General features: G+C 39.8%; 2 long non-coding RNA genes across 4 annotated transcripts in view; both read right to left on the bottom strand.

Moving 5' to 3' along the window:
* Nucleotides 1–19,062, bottom strand: part of LOC140706834 (uncharacterized) — a 209,146-nt gene that overhangs the window by 39,425 nt on the left and 150,659 nt on the right. Inside the window, exons 2-3 of one of the 3 annotated variants that reach the window (XR_013544809.1) lie at nt 10,751–10,833; nt 4,343–4,442 (exon numbers count right to left, since the gene is read on the bottom strand). The exons of 1 other annotated variant lie outside the window; for it this stretch is intronic. This is a non-coding gene — a long non-coding RNA (uncharacterized LOC140706834). The remainder of the gene's footprint in view (nt 1–4,342; nt 4,443–10,750; nt 10,834–19,062) is intronic. One more of the 3 variants, XR_013544805.1, reaches the window with a different exon arrangement.
* LOC144588995 (uncharacterized) lies at nt 6,188–10,772 on the bottom strand. Its single transcript, XR_013544810.1, has 2 exons — nt 10,176–10,772; nt 6,188–9,697 (listed from the first exon to the last, which is right to left on the bottom strand). It is a non-coding gene; the product is annotated as an uncharacterized LOC144588995 (long non-coding RNA).

Below are 19,062 nucleotides of genomic sequence, written 5' to 3'. Positions count from 1 at the left end.
TTGGCATAAAAATTAAATATGTACATACATTTGCAAAATAGAAACAAAACAAACAATGATTAATGACTAAATGAGAGCAGGCAGACTAGAATATATGACTCATGTTGCAATCCAGATTCAAAGATACACCAGCTGTAGTGGGTTTGGAATGGTCAGACAGTACTTCAACTGTCCTTGTGCTGGCTCATCTCAGATCTACCATCTCCTTTAGATTTGTTGAGAAAGTAGCAGAGCTGGCAAAAATCACTGGGTAGAAGAGGCAAAAACAGGACAGAGAAGTGGAGGGGCAGAGAAGGAGCTGATATATGTTCAAATCTTTCTCCTCTCAGACTCCCGGCCCCAATACTAGCACAAAGTTAGACCAAGATCAGGGAAGTCCTAACAACCTTCCAGCATACTTGTCACCATCCAGTGACAAGGGCTGGGAAGGGTTTGAATTCAGCCAGCCCTCAGCCACCTTATTGAGTTAGGATTGCAGTCTCTGAGTTATTTTGCTAGGATGAGTCACTGGGGTTGAGTCCCTATATTAAGTTTGTAGCTAAAGCTGGATGTAATCAAAGCCCACTGCAATTTAACCAAATACCAAGAGCACAGTTGGGTTTACGGGCTGAAATTCTGTTGTAGCAGCTCTTTGTGTATAATGCAAATTATGTCATCAGTCACAGCCTTTTATCACTAATTAAAGATTCCTAATTCCTCCCCCAAAATAATGAGGGCTCCTAGAGATTTCTTGTATTCTGAGGAAGCTTTTGTCTGAAAATTCCTGCTACCGGGATCAGGATGGGTGATGGCAATTTTGGGATATGAAAGATTTTCCCCTGGGGAAACCCTTGAGGCCACCAAGGGTTTCCCCAGGATGAAAGTCTCCCTAGGAAGCCTTGGAACCTTGGGCTGGTGTGAAATCAGACACTTTTAATTAGCAATGACAGGCCACAGCTGAACATCACATCAGTCTTACATGCATGGAGCCAAGCCAACAGGATTTCAACTAGTTTAACAAAATGTAGGTGGACACAGCCTGCTTTTTCATTCCATTTTTCCAAGTTTTGATCAGTCCCAGAACATATTTATCTTAAAGTCACACAACTTACTATTATGTTTCTCTCAAAACTCCCGCCACACTTAAATATTCATTGGAGGATAAATACAGTATCTTCTGCATCTAAGTAACAATATGGAAATCTAAATGATTAAATGAGCACAGATTCAAATCTACAAATACAGAATCCCAAGACATCCCAAGAAGCCAGTTTCCTCCAAACTGTGTTCTCCCCCTTTCCCCTGTGTGGAACTAAACATTATTGCTGTGTGTCAGTGCCTATTCAATTAACATATCAAGGCTGAAGGTAAATCTTTCTTGTTCCAAAAAGAAAAGAAAAGGAACCCTGGGTTTTTCAGAAAGCATCTAATCAGCAACCAGTCACCAAATATTTATCAGAGTGATTTGAAAGTGCTCTGAGGACTGAAATCTCATCTCCTAACAGTCCCTGCATACACACAACAGATACTGCTAAATAAATAACCACACTGATCCTTGGGACACTTTTCAGGATATCTCATTAAAGGAAAAAAAAATATGGAAAGAAAAAATATCAGGAAACCTCCAAACCCCCCCCCCAATGTTATTAGTATGGTTTCCACTCCAAAACAGTTTGATGCTCCATTATACAATGTGTATCATATTTTTATTAACATATATGTTGGCAACTTTCCCATTCTCCTTGCCATATTTCTCTGTGTTGGTCTCAGCTACCTCCTTTTCTTACTTTCTTAAGCTACACCATCAGGCAAAACTCCAGCCTGAAATGAAATTTTCACCTATGCTTAACTTAAAAGTTATTGATTTCCAAATTGTTCCAGCACTGCAAATTATTATAGTGGCATGCTTCCTTCCAGATAAAATTTGCTCCTGACAAGCAACATCCCCGGTTCATTATGACATGCTTTTAAAACAAGAAGCAAATAACAAACAAACAAAACCCAAAGCAATACAATGCAATGCAATGCAAAACCAAACCAAATCTATGGGTGAAAACCTGAACATTATCTTGGACAGACATGTTTTTGGACTCACCGACATAATTCATCAGATGTTTTGCTCAAGGACAAGCCTCCTTTCATTTCTGCACTTGTTTTAAACTTATTCCTGTATAAATTTTAATGAAAACTGTCATCCATTTTTGAGTGCAGTTCAGAATGCTTGTTTTAACCTATATAGCTCTAAATGGCTTGGGTTGAGGTTATCTCAAGGACATATTCCTTTATGAGTCTGCCTGGATGTCCACCTTCACAGATGTGTCCGAAGATATGGGAGATGGCCTTCTCTGTTGTTGCTCCCAGACTCTGACCCTCACATGGAAGGTCAGGCTGGCCCCACCTTTGCTGTCATTCTGCAAGCAAAGATGTTTCTCTTCATTCAGGCTTTCCCTTAGTGGCAGCTGTCTGAGAGGTTGTGTTTTTTAAGGATTGTTGTGTCCTGTTGCTTTTAAATGTGTTTAAGTATGACTATTTATCATTTTTAAGTCACATCTATTTAATTCTTTTTAAATATTTGTATACTTACTGTTTTGCTTTTAAATATTATATTTTTAATTATGTAAGCAACCATCTTTAAGCCCCTTTAAGGAGAAAGGCAGGATAAAATATTTTAAATGAATAAAATAAAAATAAAAATACAATAAAATAGACTTCTTCTATCCTAAAAAATAATCAAGAACCTTGTGCTGAAGAAACCCAAGAAAAGCAGAAAAGAACTACTGCGTTCTAGCTGAGTTGAGCTCATGCAAAAGCAAATGTGATGAACTGTATGACATGCTGGGTACGCTGTGTATCATGCGTGCATCTGACCATTATCCCCATTCAAACTTAAACTCCGCCATCAGGAAGCAAGGATTTGAAGAAATGTCACTAAATTCTCTATTCTTAATGACACTTGATGTCTTTTCACATCCAGACAACTTGTAAAGAGTTCATTTTTCATCTTCGACAGGGGAATAAGACACTAAGCACATCAGGGCTTCCACAATTTGCACAAAACATCCCTGCACAGAGCTAGTTTCATCTCCTCTTAAAGCACAAAGACACCACAAGCACAGAAGGACTGGCCGATTGATGTGAAAAATGCAAACAACCCATCAAATGGTCCTAATTTTTAGAAGCCAGCCAATAAGTAGCAGCTCTCATAGCTGAACTAATGATCCTGGTCCATCACAACAAAAGATGCAACAAAACTGCGCCAATGAAACCAGAAGCAACAATAAAACAAGGAGGCCCCATTTACGCCAACACTTTTCTGGAAGCAGCCACAATAGCAGGTAAATATACTTCATAACTGCATCCTACTGGAAGCTAAATCCCACTTATAGGGAGATCTAAAACCCAGGAAGGGCAGGTACAGAAACTGGTAACAGCACCGTTGAAGCTGAAGAACAGAGCAGAAAATTTTTTTCTGGAATCCTACTTTTGAAAGACAGTTGGCAGAGGCAGCTGACTCCCAAGATGACACCTAGCCCAAACTGTGGCTGAACAGCATCCCAGATGGTCAGCTGCCAGCCATGCCAGCATTAAGAATTTGATTTTGCCACCCATGTGACCTTCACAAGCAGAAGTATTTGTGAACCTAAGGGTTGTGTTACTTCAACCTACATTTTTTTAAATGGTCATGGAACTAAGGATGTAAGGGGGGGGGAGTCACAGCTGACATGATTTTGGTAAAGGCAGATGGTCCAGTCATGGTAAAATAACTTATTTATTCATTCGTTTTATACCCCCCCCCCAGACAGCGTCTACTCGGGGTGGCTTACAAAAATCATAAAATATCATTGAATGACAATAAAAGGCAGTCATAATCATAAAACATTTAAACAATAATATAGTATGATCAAGATGGGAATGAAAGAACAGAAAGATATAATTCAAGAACTTTTCATGGTCTCTACAAATCCCATGAGAGGTCCTGTCTTATGTGCAAGATCAAGACACCAAATGTATTTTTTCTTCCATCTTTCTTCCAATTTGCTTAACAACTTCTCGGGCAAAATGAATGTATCCTCCATTTGTGAAGCTAAGCACAGAGAAAGAGTGAGTGAGTGAGTGAGTGAGTGAGTGAGTGAGTGAGTGAGTGAGAGAGAGAGAGAGAGAGAGAGAGAGAGAGAGAGAGAGAGAGAGAAATCAAGTCTAAAAGGACAGAATAATTAGTCACGAAAACACAAAGAATCCATATGATGATAATATTTTACAAGAAGACCACAGTTAACAAAAGTCTTATATCTGCAAATTTACATATATGTGGGATGCAAAGCTTCAAATAATAAAATCTAACATTGACAGAGATACATCTTACCTTCCATCTCATATATTGTTAGGGTATCAAATAGGTCAAACTCCACAAAAACACTTTTCTCACTTCTGTACATGCAACTTGCTGTAGGATCACAGTTCATCTAGATAAGCATGTGGAAAAAAATTATATTTCATGTAGTTAACAGAAAACAGTCATTTCACTGTAGAAAAAAATCTGTAATTCTTTAACCCAAAAGCATAGCCAGAACAATCTAGTCATATATTCACCCCATGTACATCAAAGAAATCCTCAAGCTGTAAGCAAAGTTCAGTGCTTTGATTCACACCTATTGTGGGTCTCCCAGTTTAATCAAAGGAAAATTGCCTTTTGATCTGGCATTCTTCCTGTAGCTCTGGTGAACAAAGAAATCCTGCAGACCAGAATAAATTTGGTGGGAAATATCTGCACTTGCCTATTGATGACTCTATCAATGTTTAAAATTTTGTATTTTCCCTGATTGGTATTACATATGAACTTGGGAACATGCAAAAGCAAGCCTTTGGCTTCTTATCTGTCATATGAGGTCAAGATCGACTACCCTTCCACTCTCACATAAGGAATTTGGAAGAGCTGGAAATCTCCTCCAAGAGACAAGGTCTAAGATAAACCCAACCTGGAAGCTATCCAGAGTGCTGAACAGCTGATACTTCTTGGAGGACCACCTTCAGAGAGCACAGCTTGGGGAGAGTGTTTCAGCCGCATGAAGTCTCAATTGTGGGGTTCCGCAGGGCTCAATTATCTCCCCAACGTTGTTTAATATCTACATGAGGACACAGGGGTGGGGTCATCGGGGTGTGGGGCTTCATGTCATCAGTATGCTGAGAACATCCAGGTCTGCATCTCCTTTTTTCCAACCACAGTGGATGCCATCCCATCTCTTCAATGCTGACTGGAGGCTGTACTGCTATGGATGCAGGAGAATGGACTGAGGCGGAACCCAGACAAGATGGAGGTCCTTCGAGTGGGTGGCCCCACTCCCTCTCTTTTGGGGTAGTGACTCTCACTGCAAAGAGAGAGATTCGCACCTTGGGGGTCCATCTGGATCTGGTGCTAACCATGGAAACACAGGTAGCTTCAGTGGTCTGCTCCACATATTTCCATCTCTGGCGGACTGCCCAGCTGTGTCCCTATCTTGATGTTGGGGCGCTCACCACTCTGGTCCATGCACTTCTAGTCTTGAAATTAGACTACTGTAATGCACTTTATGTGGGGCTACCTTTAAGATTGATACGGAAGCTTCAAATGCTGCAGAATGCAGCAGCCAAACCTCTCACTGGGGTGAGAAAATATCAGCATATTTCCCCCACTCTGGCTGCCCTGCATTGGTTTCAAAGTGTTAATGATGACATATAAACAGTTTAGGAACTCGATATCTAGCGGAACACCTCCTCCCACCTAGATCTACCTGAATCACTCATTCTAGCCAAGATGGGCGCCTGAGGGGCCTAACGCCGAGGGAGGCCCAGACAGAAAGAACAAGAAAACGGGCATTCTCAGCAGTGGCCCCTCACCTCTGGAACAGCCTGCTGGTAGAGTTATGTCTGGCTCCCTCGCTGTGTGTTTTTAAGGGCAAACTTAATACCTGGCTCTTTAGGCAGGCTTTCCCTCCTGTCATCACCTAATTACTTTTCACATCTTGAATTATATTATTACTGTTGTCTTAATTTATTATATTGTTTTACAGTTATGTATTATTCTTAGCCGCCTAGGGTAGGTCTAGATGAGCAGGTTATAAAATGAATGAATGAATAAAATAATATAAATAAATGATGCTATTGATTTGGGAAATGAATAAAATGATACTGTACAGAAGCATCCTCCTTTTAAAGACATAATTTAATTGTATTCTAGTGTGGAGAGCAAAGAAAATCAAAACTACTTTTGGAAAATAATTAGCTCCAATTGGCATTCAAATCCATCCTTGTAATTATTTACTAGTATAGATTTTACCAGTACAGGAATCTTGCAAATTACATTTAATTTCTCAGATGTAACTAGGATATTTACTCTAGTTACTTACACATTGTAAAGTTACATGTTGCTGCTCTAACAACCTAGATAATATAAAACAACATTAAAAATAAGCACACACAAAAGCAGCATTTTTTTAAAAAATTCTCTCTCCAGAATACTGTTGGGGAAAATGCATGGGCAATGATAATTGCAGAAATGGTTTACACCTTTCGATGGGATATCTGACACATGACTGAGCTTGCAGTCAGTGCACAATCAGGCACACCGTGTGGTCTATACCAAAGAGGGACTCATTAATTAGTGGCAATGTTGTACTTTGAGTTTTGGCATTTTCCTTTCAGCAGTGTAAGTATGCAGCAGAATTTTGGCCACTGAATACAAATGTTTAACTGATGGCCAATCTGAGCTGTTGATGGAGTTCAAGGTAAAATTCAAGCTCATTGTAAGCTCTTGATTGAAAATTAAGCTTGTGAAATCTAGGGGAGTATCTATTCTCTTGTTTACTGCCAATTCATTAATAATTGGTAGGTGCTGTCTGCATTAGAGTAGTGAGGCTAGCTCCACCACATTCACTAAAGCACAGTGTTCAAATATGGCCCTCTCGATGTTTTGTGGCCTTTAACTCCTCAAATTCCTAATTCTTGACTATGCTACTTTGGGTTGATGTCTGCTACACTCTAAAAACATCTGGAGGATCATAGATGACTACCTTTGTAATGGAGTTTTCAGTTTCTAGAATATTCTGTATATTTACCAGATCCAGCCAGTTCTATCATGCAAAAGGGTAATGGAAACTTCTTTACTCATTAATCATCTTTCTAATTACTTAATTTTAGGATGTTTAGGATTCAATTGGTCTAGTGTTATTTTTTACAATCTCCTACATTAAAAAATATCATTAATGCTAATTAAATTTTAATGCTGTTTTAAATGGTATATCTCATTATCATTCCTCATTTTTAAAATTACCATATTTTTCTGGGTATAAGACTATACTTTTGTCTTATACATGGGGGAATCTTATATACAGAAAAATATGGTAGTTTTTTTAAAACCCCAGTGAATAGTTTACAGGTTTCTTTAAAAGTCTAGAACAAATACATAATGAAATGCAGAATGTCAACTATAAAACTGATAGCCTTCAGAAAGCAGTTGACATATTTGTTTCTAGACATCAGTGTCAGGAGGACACTACATAGCTTATTGATGCTATCAGACCTGGTTCAAATGATGTAATGGAGCAGATCCAAATACTTCTACCTAAACCCATTCCAGGTATACTAGCCATCTCTGGACAAGGAAAAGAGCCTGTTTCGGTACTAAGATCATCAGGGGAGGGCTTTCTCTCAGACCCAGCACCTTCACAGGTACATTTGGTGGAGACATGACCAACATACGCTCTAATTTTCAGCCCCACTGGGTGGTGTCCTGCCTTTCTCTCACACAACTCCACCCCTGCATGTGTGCCTGCCTCCACCCCCCTGCACACAGGGTTCCATTGCCTCCAGAACCAAATGCAGTTGCTTTGCAGATAGCTGTTCTGAGGGAGGTGGAATTGCACGCACGCTTGGTTTAGAGGAAACCTTAGACATGATCCAATTGTCTGTTTAGGATGATAAATGACAATGATTTTAAATTTGTTTTTAATTTTACCTATATTTCATATATGTCCATAGTACTGCATTGTGCAATGCTTTGATACAAAGAACTATCTAGTCTATACTTTTACTTTCCAACCTCATTTTACTGCTCAAATGTACTGTATCCTGAGTTTCATTATACAAGTTTTCTTTTCTTCAGACTGTTTACTCATGACTTTCTTTTTAGAACTACTTGATTATTGCTTTCCAGTTTTAAAGTAGTTTGCTTAACCTCTGAGATTTACAACTGTTCCACAATCAGAAACCCCTGTGTTTGCATCTGCTAATTGTGCTGTCATTTCAAAGGTCTGACAGCATGTCCAAAGTGATGGATTGTATCTACAAAATGTTTCTCTTCTTCATCTGATGGAATTTGATCTGATTGCAAGTTTGTTTCCAGTACACATACCACTTTTTTAAAAAGTCTATTTTCTGGCTGCTGGCATGTCTCATAATTAGAGCTGGGCATGAACTGTGTTTCAGTCTGTTTGGGCACATCACCTGCACAAGTGTCCTGTGTGTGCCAACCACTTTCCTCCCTCACCTCCTCTGCACACTCACCAGCTGCAGTGCACTTCCCTTCTTTGCCTTCTCCATGAGATCATCCACTCAGATAAGGAGATGGGGTAGGGAAGCCCATGGCACTGCTGATGAGTGGACAATCACACTGAAAATGCAGAGGAGATAAATACATGGCAGCCATTGAGAGGGTGAACGTGCAGAGGAGGTGGGGGAGGCAAGAGAATGACTATCTGTGTGGGCACCATGCCAAACGAGGCCGAACTGCTGAAACACAGTTAGTGCCCATCTCCACCTGTGATGTTTTTCAAATCATGCATTTGTAGTAGTCGGATGTATGATTCTCAATTCTGTTAACTTATACATTCAAGAATGAACACATTTTGTGCTGGAGCTTAATCCTTTCTAAAGCCATATTTAATAAATGTCTTTAACTCAGATTGGATGAATGTATCAGCATAAAGATTCCAGGTTCCAATGATTGTCAACATATATAGAGGTCCCAATTTATTTAAAGTTATTTTTGATTAAGGCTGCAATCCAGCGCCCATTTTCTTGGGAGTAAGTGCTACTGACCAAGTCATTCTCCTCTATATGGATTTTAAAATATGTCAGTCTTTTTTCATTATACTGTCAGATACCCCCTGACATCCTCATCCTATCTCTGGCTCTTAATTTACTTCATTGGCAATTGCATTTGGGACTAGTTGCTGTTCTGGACACTCTTCAAAGACCATATGGAAGCATATATTAGGAATGGACAGCACTAGCCCTGCCCCTCTCCCACTTTCATACAAAAAAATCATCACTTGATGTTGCAGTCAAGTGATTGGCTTGCTGCTAAGACCCACAATTCACCAAATTGTTAAACTGCAAGTAGAAGTATCAAAAAATCATAGACTCATAAAACAGTGGAGTTGGAAGGGACATATAAGGCCATTGAGTCAATTCCCATGTTCAATGCCAAAATCCAAACCAAAGTATACCTGATAGATCACTAAGTTTCTCTTTAATGCCTCCTCTGTTAGAATGCTTAGCTCCTCCCGAGGTAATTGGTTCCAGTGTCATACTGCTCTAAAAATTAAGAATTTTTTCATGATATACAACCAAAAATTGGCTTCCTGTAGCTTGAACCCACCATGACTTCGCTCTGGGATGATCAAACACATCCCCTCCCTGTCTTAATAACAATCCTTCAAGTATTTGAAAAACACTGTCATACCTCCTGTGATGGCTGTGATGATGTCACCCGCCTGTCACTGCTATGGCTGGAGTTTACCTACCTATGGCAGGACAGGAGATGGGACTTCAGTGGGTGGAGTTAATGTATATAAAGGGGGAGTGAATGTGGTAAAGGGAGAATTGAGGAGATTTGGGACATGGGAAGATTGGGATGAGATAGGGTTCGGTTAGGAACTTGGTTAGGGTGTTAGGGCCTGTTTATTCATGTTATGAGGTACTGTGCTAGTGTAGGTCTGAATGAGAGAGTGATTGAGGGGGATACTTTATCACGTTGATTGCCTTATTTAGTTTATACTGTGATTTACTATTTCTTATGTTCTATCAATAAACAACCATTTTATGTTGAAATCCATACCATTGTCTGATGAGTCAGATCAATAAGTGTGGTTGGTGGCAGTGTGAATAAAGTGTGAATGAGAGGGACGTGACCATTGTGACGTGAAAGGAGGACGTCACACCTCCCCCCTCAGTCTTTTTTTTTTCTAGGTTAAACATGCCCAGTTTTTTCAGTCTTTCCGCATAAGGCTTGGTTTCCAGTTCTCTAATTATTCTTGTGGCCCTCCTTGGAATCTCTTTTGTTTTCTCCATTGAAATGTATTGGACGGACCGTCCAACACATTTCAATGAGGAAAAATTAAAAAATCAGCAAAAATGAACGAAGACTCAGAACAACACCAAATTAAGTTTGCATACCTTTCACAAGCTGGACTATCGATGCCAAGCATTTAAAACAGGTTTCAAACAGTTTAAGGCACTTTTAAATGAGGGAAAAGGGACATTGGAATGCCATTGAAATGTATTGAGTCGGCTTCAATACATTCCAATATAGGAAACATTGTTTCACTCAACGATGTTTCCTATGGGGATTTTCACTGAACGATGGCAATCCGTTCCAATTGGAACAGATTAACCAGTTTTCAATGCATTCCTATGGGAAATGGTGCTTCACAGAACGATGTTTTCACACAACGTTGATTTTTTTGGAACCAATTAACATCATTGTGTGAGGCACCACTGTAATTTTCTTTAGTACCTTTACCCCGTCAAACTCCTGGTTGCTGTTCCTGGTTGTTTGCTGCCTGGGGTCTGTCTTAAGTTTTATTCCTCTGCTGTGCTCTGTTAGGTATAATCTAAACCAAATCCCTTACGAATACACAGTAGAAGTGAAGAACAGATTTAAGGAACTAGATTTGGTGGACAGAGTGCTTGAAGAACTTTGGATAGAGGCTCGTAACATTGTACAGGAGGCAGCAACGAAAACCATTCCAAAGAAAAGGAAATGCAAGAAAGCAAAGTGGCTGTCCAACGAGGCCTTAGAAATAGCAGAGAGGAGAAGGGAAGCAAAATGCAAGGGAGATAGGGAAAGTTACAGAAACTTGAATGCAGACTTCCAAAGAATAGCAAGGAGAGACAAGAGGGCCTTCTTAAATGAACAATGCAAAGAAATAGAGGAAGATAACAGAAAAGGAAAGACCAGAAATCTGTTCAGGAAAATTGGAGATATTAGAGGAACATTTTGTGCAAAGATGGACATGATAAAAGACAAAAATGGAAGGGACCTCACAGAAGCAGAAGACATCAAGAAGAGGTGGCAAGAATACACAGAGGAATTATATCAGAAAGTTTTGGATATCCCGGACAACCCAGACAATGTAGTTGCTGACCTTGAGCCAGACATCCTCGAGAGCGAAGTCAAGTGGGCCTTAGAAAGCCTGGCTAACAACAAGGCCAGTGGAGGTGATGGCATTCCAATTGAACTATTTAAAATCTTGAAAGATGATGCTGTTAAGGTGCTACATTCAATATGCCAGCAAGTTTGGAAAACTCAACAGTGGCCAGAGGACTGGAAAAGATCAGTCTACATCCCAATCCCAAAGAAGGGCAGTGCCAAAGAATGCTCCAACTACCGGACAATTGCACTCATCTCACATGCCAGCAAGGTTATGCTCAAAATCATACAAGGTAGGCTTCAGCAGTATGTGGACCGAGAACTCCCAGAAGTTCAAGCGGGATTCCGAAGGGGCAGAGGAACTCGAGACCAAATTGCCAACATGCGCTGGATTATGGAGACAGCCAGAGAGTTCCAGAAAAACATCTACTTCTGCTTCATTGACTATGCAAAAGCCTTTGACTGTGTGGACCACAGCAAACTATGGCAAGCCCTAAAAGAAATGGGCGCGCCTGACCACCTTATCCATCTCCTGAGAAACCTATATGTGGGACAGGAAGCAACAGTTAGAACTGGATATGGAACAACGGATTGGTTCAAAATTGGGAAAGGAGTACGACAAGGCTGTATACTGTCACCCTGCTTATTTAACTTATATGCAGAATACATCATGCGGAAGGCTGGACTGGAGGAATCCCAAGCTGGAATTAAGATTGCAGGAAGAAATATCAACAACCTCCGATATGCAGATGATACCACTCTGATGGCGGAAAGTGAAGAGGAACTAAAGAACCTTGTAATGAGGGTGAAAGACGAGAGTGCAAAAAACGGTCTGAAACTCAACATCAAAAAAACTAAGATCATGGCCACTGGTCCAATCACCTCCTGGGAAATAGAAGGGGAAGATATGGAGACAGATTTTATTTTCCTGGGCTCCATGATCACTGCAGATGGAGACAGCAGCCACGAAATTAAAAGACGCCTGCTTCTTGGGAGGAAAGCAATGACAAACCTTGACAGCATCTTAAAAAGCAGAGACATCACCTTGCCAACAAAAGTCCAAATAGTCAAAGCTATGGTTTTTCCTGTAGTGTTGTATGGAAGTGAAAGCTGGACCATAAAGAAAGCTGACCGCCGAAGAATTGATGCCTTTGAATTGTGGTGCTGGAGGAGACTCTTGAGAGTTCCCTGGACTGCAAAGAGAACAAACCTATCAATTCTAAAGGAAATCAACCCCGAGTGCTCATTGGAAGGACAGATCATGAAGCTGAGGCTCCAGTACATTGGCCATCTCATGAGAAGAGAAGACTCCTTGGAAAAGACTTTGATGTTGGGAAAGTGTGAAGGCAAGAGGAGAAGGGGACGACCGAGGATGCGATGGTTGGACAGTGTCATTGAAGCAACCAACATGAATTTGACACAACTCCGGGAGGCGGTGGAGGATAGGAGGGCCTGGCGTGCTCTGGTCCATGGGGTCACGAAGAGTCGGACACGACTAAACGACTGAACAAACAAAGCTCTGTTAGGAGATAGGAAAAAAAATGGTTGTAGAAGTCATGAACAATGGACTAGAACATAAGAATCAGTTCCTTTCCCAGACAGAACATCATGACTGTTAACAACAGCATCAGTGAATGCAAGGTCTATATTACAAATTCTTCTTTTTAGCAATTGTCTCTGTGAAATTGTACATCTATTATCTTTGTGTCCCTTAATCGGTAATCAAGCATTTCCAATCTTTGCTTCATTTTGTTCTCTTTCTTTCTTTCTTTCTTTCTTTCTTTCTTTCTTTCTTTCTTTCTTTCTTTCTTTCTTTCTTTCTTTCTTTCTTTCTTTCTTTCTTTCTTTCTTTCTTTCTTTTCTTTTCTTTTCTTTTCTTTTCTTTTCTTTTCTTTTTCTTTTTTGCTTAGGAATAATACAAGAGTGCAATTTTCCCCCCAATGTTATTGGTTTCTAATGGCCACATTTTCTAAATGACTGATCTGCTAATACAGTCAAAGCTAGTTTCCCTAGGTGAGTGAAGCTTTTTGTTTTATACTACTACAATTTAATCTGTAATAGGTTTTACTCAGAATTATTTCTACCATAAAATGTTTTAATTTTCCTTTGCTGTAAGGTACAAATTCACAGTTTCTCCTATGAAATCACTAGCTTCAAGCATACTGATAATGATTTATATGAAAGCAGAATATTGAACATTTTAGAGCTGAAGCATTATATGTATGCTGAGATATATACATATGCTGATATAGCTAAGTAGGTGGGTATACAGATAAGAGAGACAGATAAATGAATGAATGATAAAACAGCATTGCAGATATTGAAAATTTATGCTTTCAAAAAAACATCTATGAATGTGATTCTGACTCTGTTCTTTTCTCCTGATTTTCCTTATTTCTCCTACTGGTTACCAAAAAACCCATCCAGGAAAGCCAATGTCTCTCTTTAGTTGTTCACTTAACTGTTTTTGTTTCCTTTTATCAAAAGACTGTGGAAGATGCAGAGTAGGTGGCTGTTCCTATTAAGGCAATTAATGATTAGTGTTTCAAAGAACATTTCCTTTGCTGATATATTTCAGAATAACTCTGATGCAACTCATCTACTTTGCTGGTATGTTTCAGAATAACCTGTTACATGAGAAGAGTTGATATTTTGCTATGAAATGGGAGAATCTAAATCCATACCTTCTAGTCCTATCCTAATTGTAGGAAAACTCTGCAACCCATGGGTGTATGTGCACACACAAACACATAAACCCCTCGTAAAAGAACTTGCTGTTTAAGCTGCATGGATATTATATGTACAGTCTTCATGTCCATGAATGCCACTGTCTGAGGGGACCAGTGTTTCAATGCTATTTTTGTTCACACTGTGGTTTAAAAAAAAACACTCTAAAACTCTCTCCATTCAGTTTATAAAGCATTTTAGAAAATATTCTTACCAAAAATGGAACATACAATATACTCAGTCAATAATTCTATAGAATCATAGAAAAGTGAACTTGGAAGGGGCCTAACAAGGCCATCAAGTCCAACCACTTGCTCAATGCAGGAATACAATGAAAGCATATCTGCCAGGTGATTATTTAAGTTTTTCTTGAAAGCCCCCAGTGTTGGAGCACTCACCACCTCCCGAGGTAACTATAGGTACAACTATTCTCCATACAGAGAGAATCATGTTATACCTGTTGGATATGTACTTGTTAAAGACGAAGAACCTCTTTCTTAAAAGGGGGGAATGGTGGGGTACCTTAAATCAGCACCACAAGTATGGTTAAATAATGAAGGAATTCAAAGCCAGATTGTTATTTTAATTTATTTCATTTAATTTCATTTCATTTCAAAGAGCTGAACACTCGGATGTTACCTAGCTCAGTGGGAGAATCTGTTTTGCTTCCTTCCAAGATATAAATTCACTTGAGCCCACACTCTGTCCATCAAATCTGTTAGTGTGAACTCTGGAAAATTCTTATCAAAACCCAAAACATATTAAATTATCCCCCATCTTAGCTAGGACATCATGTGTCTGGTAGCAGGTATCTCCATATTCTCCAAACATATAAGGACCATGTCTAGACACTGGAGTTTAGCATACATTTCTGCACATTGAAAAGTCTATATTGCATCTCAGGAGCCTAATCAGATGGGGGCTAACAGCACCAAGCTTTTCATCCCTATTCAGATAATGTACAGTGGTGCCTCGCTTAACAATTACCTCGTTAAATGATGAAACCACTTGATGATGAAGTTTTTGTGATCACTTTTAATGGTAAAAAAATCGCTTAATGATGGTTGGTTCCCTGCTTCGGGAACCAATTTTTTGCTAAACGACAATTTTGAAACAGTTGATCGGCGGCTCTAAAATGTCTGCCCGTTGTGCAAAATGGCTCCCCACTGTGTTTTCAGGATGGATTCCTCACTTTACAGGCACCGAAAATGGCCGCCCTATGGAGGATCTTCACTGGACACTGAGGTATTTAGTCCATTGGAACGCATTGAACCGGTTTCAGTTCATTTCAATGGGCTTTTTCATTTCACTTGACGAGGATTTCGCTTAACAGCGATTTCAATCGAACAAATTATTCTTCTCAAGCGAGGCACCACTGTATTCCATTATCCAGTTTCTGTAAAAATGTGAAGAAGACCACATGATCAGGGTCTGAGCCTCGTGGTGCAGTGGTTAAACTACTGCCAAAGCTGTGCTCACAAGCTGGGGTTCAATCCCAGGTAGCCAACGCAAGGTTCACTAAGCCCTTCCATGGTCAGTAAAATGAGTGCCCAACTTGCTGGGGAGTGGGGGCAATGTGTAGCCTGCATAACTAACTTGTAAACCACCAAGAGAATGCTTTAAACACCATGTGGCAGTATATAAGCAGCACACTGTGCATTTGGTTTCTTGATTTGATCATCTAGAGGTCTTTCACATATAAAGGTGTCTCTCCTTCTCAAGCCATCAGTCTTTGTACTTGGAGTGTGGTGATGGAAGGAGTAAAGACAGAATGCTTCTCTTTGCATATTGACATGAACTGGGTAATATAATTCCTGAACAGGGTTTTGGTCAGAAAAACCTAATTAAGGTTTGAACTCTCCCTGTCCACAAATTGTCAGTGTTGTTGACAATAGTTTTTTCCAAGCTTTAGAAAGTATGTAGGAGACCCATGCATAGAGGAGACCACCTTGGCACTGTCTTCTACATTTCCAGTTTGGTGTCCCTTCTTCATTTGAAGTGATGAGTCTGCCATAGGAGAGCTCCACTGTCTGGTGGGGCTTATGTTGGAATCCTGATTTTCTAGGATCCCGACTCACATGGAGAGTCCCCTTGGATAGCAGGACAATCTCTCTTCAGACTTGCTTCCTTTCATGTGAAGAAGGATGATGGAAGTAAAGACAAAGAAAGAGCTGCAAAACTTCCCTATATTTACTGGCTACTCTACACATTTTTAATGCTCAAGTAGGGTTCATCTGGCTGGGCTATATTCTGAATATACAGAAAACACAGCCCAATTTCCTGAATGCAAATTTACAGCATCTCATAATACATATGAAGCAGCCTAATGTTGCATATGCATATATATGTATATAGAATTTATTTATTTATTTATTTATTTATTTATTTGTTTGTTTGTTTGTTTGTTTGTTTGTTTATTTATTTATTTATTTATTTATTTATTCAATTTATATCCCGCCCATCTGGTCTGGCCGACCAGAAGCCTTCATTCTTTAAAAGAGGGGCAAGCAAACTGAAGCCCCTGCAATTTTGTACTGCAGTTCTCACAAATCTTTACCACTGGCCATGCTAGCAGGAGTTTATGGGAATTATAGTCCAAAACATTACAGAGGACACCAGGTTGCTTTTAAAAGATGCAAATATGTGTACCATTTCATTCTCTCCCTGTTTTTTCTCTATCTCTGTGCCTTATTATAATTAAAGCTTTTCTTCCGTTCTTCCTGCACCAATGATTTTCATTTGTTTGTCACACTAAAGTCATTACTCAAGATTCTGGATTTTTTTTCTGCACCTGGCCATTCTTACAGCTAACAGATAAATTATTGCCATCACTTTTCCTCTAGACTACAGAATCCACCCCACCCCCCTTACAGATCTTTTCATTATCCACATTTTTCAGGATTTCAGTTTGCCTTTTTTTAATTTGTATTTCCCTGTATTCACTGTGCATCACACGGATACAGAGGGTTATATAACTTATTATGCAATTATAATATGGCTTCTGCTGCAGATGTTTTCAATTAAGCCAACCTGATCCCTTTAATTCAGAGGTTATGAAGATGTGTTACTGTGATGTTAGACCTACACGTTAACTTGGCAAACATATTTTTTCCCCAGCTAGGAAGACTTCCAAAGATCTTTCCCACTAAATTCCTCTATAGATTTTGCAGTTCCAAATTACTTATGTATCTTTAGAAACAGAGCTGAAGCTTTAGGTTTTCTACATTACTCTATTTGTCCTAGAGACAATATTGGTTTACAAAATCAAACAGATTCTGCACTAGAGTTTGTAATTCTGGGATGAATTAGTGACAGCAGAATTGACTTTAGGGCCAAATTCCAGAGGAATATTTCCAGATGGGAAGAGCATGAGAATGACAAGATTTGAATATTGGAAAAACCAGATCTGACAGATTTGTCCATCCTGACCTAAGATTTACATTGCTTAGCTCTTAATAATTCTTGTGCATTTAATGATGTAAGAGTTAAATAAGGGTTTCTGGTTTTTTTCCCACCAGACAGGCAACTAGACTTGTTGAGTCAGTAGAATCTAATTCCTGTGATTTCAGGGCCAAATCCTGTAACCACACAGAGCAGCCTTGCCTCATTGCAGTTGTGGATCCTTCTGATATCACAGGTGGGATCGGTAAGGGTTGAGCAAGCCTTAGAACTGCTTCTGGGCCAAGTCAATGCAGAAATGGGCATGAGGGGAAATAGATCTGTTATGGGTTAAGGAGGTATTATGACTACCCAGAAGCAGAGGGAGAGCAATTTTTGGGCCATCAGCCAAGTTGCTTCCATTCTTGCCATGACTCACATTCTGTATATGGTCATCAACAGCACGTGACATATAGAGATATTTTCTGGACCCCATGTCCCTGTGGAAGGCTTAATGCTAACTCACAGTGAGGTTTGTTCACCTTGTCCTCCAGATCCTGTACCATCACGACCAGGGCAAGTCTGAGCAGAAGGCTCACAAGTTGTGATGCAAGAACTATACCCATCAGCTCTCTCCCCAGTTCCCCTCCACTCACTCCTCCTCTGCCCCACACTGATGTTGCACAAATACAACACAAATAAACCACCTTCACAGATAGCCAGTGAGCCCTGCTGTTGACCTAAAATTTAAAAGCACTGTCTCACAAAGAAAGATCAAACTTTCCCCTTTTCCAGCTTCACTCGCTCTGAGATTTATCTCCCTGTCTGGAGACCTGAGAAAACAATATTTGCTTGAGGCTTCACTCAGAGTCCTGAGATCTTACAATCTTAAAGGCAACCCATCTTTAACAGTTGAAGGCAAACAGATATAACATAGTACTCTCCCTGTTATGAGTAGTTATAATTATGGGATCTGTAAGCAAGGTAGTTGATATGAAGGCTATTGATGCAGGATGTTCAGCAAACAGGCTGTTCCCTCAAAACATTTGGAATGTAAAAGTAATTATCAACACATCAATACATTGGCAAGCAGTGCAGCCAAAACCAAATAGTTATTATGTGTTCCAGTCACCTGATGCTCCCAAACAATCAGGCCTTCTACCTTCATTGATGTTTCTGTACCATCTTGAAATGTATCCCCATGTAAATCACATTACAGTTGTCCAATATGGATGTAACCTGGCCATGAATAACTGTGGCTGGATCTGCTTTGTTCAGATGTAGCCACTGTTGAATTAGCAGAAGTTCATAAAAGAGACTCCTGCCCAATCCAGGAGAAACCCCAAATGGGCAGTAGCTCTTTCAAAGGGTACAGAACTCCATCCAATAGCACAGACACACTTCTATCCAAATCAGCATTTTTTCCCACCCACTGTGGCTGGAATCCTAATGATGCTTATATAACTTGCTGTGGGTAATTAATGCTGATTGATGAAGAACTAGAGAGCCTGTTGGTTGTACAACCAGTTTTGTGTGCCTCTTGTTTGCATAACACATTTATTCTAGCACCT

Source organism: Pogona vitticeps, chromosome 4 (genome assembly GCF_051106095.1).
Source record: "Pogona vitticeps strain Pit_001003342236 chromosome 4, PviZW2.1, whole genome shotgun sequence".
Classification (NCBI taxonomy): domain Eukaryota; kingdom Metazoa; phylum Chordata; class Lepidosauria; order Squamata; family Agamidae; genus Pogona; species Pogona vitticeps.
This window is presented reverse-complemented; position numbering and strand designations above follow the sequence as displayed.